This window comes from Sinocyclocheilus anshuiensis, unplaced genomic scaffold (genome assembly GCF_001515605.1).
Source record: "Sinocyclocheilus anshuiensis isolate Anshui unplaced genomic scaffold, SAMN03320099.WGS_v1.1 scaffold1997, whole genome shotgun sequence".
Taxonomy (NCBI): domain Eukaryota; kingdom Metazoa; phylum Chordata; class Actinopteri; order Cypriniformes; family Cyprinidae; genus Sinocyclocheilus; species Sinocyclocheilus anshuiensis.
The window spans coordinates 1-2,864 of record NW_015539934.1 but is presented as its reverse complement, the minus strand read 5'-3'; the positions used below and the strand labels follow the sequence as shown (position 1 = coordinate 2,864).

The window sequence follows — 2,864 nt, the reverse complement described above, 5'->3', positions numbered from 1 at the left end:
CGTAATTAGTGCTCTGCATTTATCCCATCCAAAGTGCGTGCACGCACGCGCACGTGAAAAAGTGGGCAGCCATTTTTTGCTGCGCCGCCCGGGGAGCAATTCACTCCCCCCACCTACAATCCCTGCCGGTATGAGACTGGAACCCGCAACCTTTGGGTTACGAATCCGACTCTCTAACCATTAGGCCACGACTTCCCCTAAAAAGTCACCTTTGTTTCCGCACAGTTTCGAACTGGGGACCGTTTGCATGTGAGGCAAACGTGATAACCACTACACTATGGAAACTTATTTGGCAAAAGCACCCGTAAATCTCCTGGAAAGTCGCTAAGAGTTTATGCATTCCCTCAAAAATAAAACTCTGTTTCTGCTCAGCTTCGAACTGAGGACCTTTTGCCTGTTAGGCTAACGTGACGAACACTATATTACAAAAAGTTTACTTTCTTGCTGTTTCGGGTAAAATCGATACTGTAATCTGCCCTGAAAACAGATTGACAATCTGAGTAAATCCCACACACAGTAGGACAGAGTTCATTCGGCGTGGCAGTCTGCTCAGAGTTCCTTAAAAACTTGCCTTCTCCTATCTCGAAATTAAGGTCTTTGCAGCTTGGACCACCTGCTTACCAGAGAGGCATTTCAGCACAGATAGAACAAAAGCCTCTGTCTGTTTCCGCCCAGTTTCGAGCTTGGGACCTTTCGCATGTAAGGTGAACGTGATGACCACTACACTACAGAAACCTGTCGGAATTTGCTTTTTGCTTTAACAAATGTAGGCAGACTTATCCTTTTGTAGTTGCGTGAGAAAGCAACAGACCTAAGCAACCTTCCCTCAAAAATAAAACTTTTTTTGCTCAGCTTCGAACCAAGGAACTTTTGCCTGTTAGACTAACGTGACAACCACTACACTACAGAAACCTGTCTGAAGACCTCTTTTGCTTTAAGACCTCTAGGCAGGTGAAGCCTTTTGTAGCGTTAAGCGAGAATGCAACAGACCCCGACTTAAGCAACCTTGGAAAAAGTCATCTTTGTTTTCACCCAGTTTCGAACTGGGGACCTTTCGCGTGTGAGGCCAACGTGATAACCACTACACTACGGAAACTTATCTAAACAAACAGCAGGAATTCACCTGGAACGTGACAAAGAGTTTATGCATTCTCTCAAAAATAAAACTCTGTTTCTGCTCAGCTTCGAACCGGGGACTTTTTGCGTTTTTGGCTAACGTGACGACCACTATATTACAGAAACTCAAAAAGTTTACTCTCGTGCTGATTCGGTTAAAATTGAAACTGTAATCTGCCCTGAAAGCAGATTGACAATCTGAGTAAATCCCACACACATTAGGACAGAGTTCATTCGGCATGGCAGTCTGCTTATAGTTCCTTAAAAACTTGACTTCTCCTACCTCGAAATGAATGTCTTTGCAGCTTGGACCACATGCTTACCAGAGAGCCATTTCAGCACAGATACAACAAAAGCCTCTGTCTGTTTCCGCCCAGTTTCAAGCTGGGGACCTTTCACGTGTAACCATTGTTCCTTGGCCAGGAAAATAATTTTCCCTTGAATTGATAAATGATTACATTGTCTGCTCGGTGGACGGACAGATCAAATAATTGTAATAGATTCTACTACAGTTAATTCTAAGATCTAATCTAAATATTTTTTATTAATCATAACCAGTTATAATTAGTCATAAATATTTCCCTTTTGAGCTGATTTACTACACAACCTTGGAAAAAGTCACCCTTGTTTCCACCCAGTTTCGAACTGGGGACCTTTCGCATGTGAGGCAAACGTGAAAACCATTACACTACGGAAACCTGTCAGGAGAGAGCAGCAAGAATTCTCCTGGAACGTCGCAAAGAGTTTATGCATTCCCTCAAAAATAAAACTCTGTTTCGAACCGAGGACCTTTCACGTGTTAGGCGAACGTGATGACCACTACACTACAGAAACCTGTGGGAAAACCTCTTTTGCTTTAACACCTCTAGGCAGGCTTATCCTTTTGTAGCGTTGCGTGAGAAAGCAACAGACACACGACTTAAGCAATCTTGAAAAAATTCAATGTTGTTTCCGCACAGTTTCGAACTGGGGACCGTTTGCATGTGAGGCAAACGTGATAACCACTACACTATGGAAACTTATTTGGCAAAAGCACCCGTAAATCTCCTGGAAAGTCGCTAAGAGTTTATGCATTCTCTCAAAAATAAAACTCTGTTTCTGCTCAGCTTCGAACCGGGGACTTTTTGCGTTTTTGGCTAACGTGACGACCACTATATTACAGAAACTCAAAAAGTTTACTCTCGTGCTGATTCGGTTAAAATTGAAACTGTAATCTGCCCTGAAAGCAGATTGACAATCTGAGTAAATCCCACACACATTAGGACAGAGTTCATTCGGCATGGCAGTCTGCTTATAGTTCCTTAAAAACTTGACTTCTCCTACCTCGAAATGAATGTCTTTGCAGCTTGGACCACATGCTTACCAGAGAGCCATTTCAGCACAGATACAACAAAAGCCTCTGTCTGTTTCCGCCCAGTTTCAAGCTGGGGACCTTTCACGTGTAAGGCGAACCTGATGACCACTACACTACAGAAACCTGTGGGAAAACCTCTTTTGCTTTAACACCTCTAGGCAGGCTTATCCTTTTGTAGCGTTGCGTGAGAAAGCAACAGACACACGACTTAAGCAATCTTGAAAAAATTCAATGTTGTTTCCGCACAGTTTCGAACTGGGGACCGTTTGCATGTGAGGCAAACGTGATAACCACTACACTATGGAAACTTATTTGGCAAAAGCACCCGTAAATCTCCTGGAAAGTCGCTAAGAGTTTATGCATTCCCTCAAAAATAAAACTCTGTTTCTGCTCA

The 2,864-nt window shown here is 43.2% G+C and overlaps 6 non-coding genes across 6 annotated transcripts; all 6 read right to left on the bottom strand.

The window, feature by feature from the left end:
- Positions 1–212: 212 nt before the first annotated feature.
- Positions 213–285, bottom strand: trnav-cac (transfer RNA valine (anticodon CAC)). The gene has a single exon. It is a non-coding gene; the product is annotated as a tRNA-Val (tRNA).
- Positions 286–662: 377 nt separating this feature from the next.
- On the bottom strand, positions 663–735 carry trnav-uac (transfer RNA valine (anticodon UAC)). The gene has a single exon. It is a non-coding gene; the product is annotated as a tRNA-Val (tRNA).
- A 288-nt stretch (positions 736–1,023) lies between these two features.
- Positions 1,024–1,096, bottom strand: trnav-cac (transfer RNA valine (anticodon CAC)). Its single transcript has one exon. It is a non-coding gene; the product is annotated as a tRNA-Val (tRNA).
- A 645-nt stretch (positions 1,097–1,741) lies between these two features.
- Positions 1,742–1,814, bottom strand: trnav-cac (transfer RNA valine (anticodon CAC)). The gene has a single exon. It is a non-coding gene; the product is annotated as a tRNA-Val (tRNA).
- A 248-nt stretch (positions 1,815–2,062) lies between these two features.
- trnav-cac (transfer RNA valine (anticodon CAC)) lies at positions 2,063–2,135 on the bottom strand. Its single transcript has one exon. It is a non-coding gene; the product is annotated as a tRNA-Val (tRNA).
- Positions 2,136–2,705: 570 nt separating this feature from the next.
- Positions 2,706–2,778, bottom strand: trnav-cac (transfer RNA valine (anticodon CAC)). Its single transcript has one exon. It is a non-coding gene; the product is annotated as a tRNA-Val (tRNA).
- Positions 2,779–2,864: the final 86 nt, after the last annotated feature.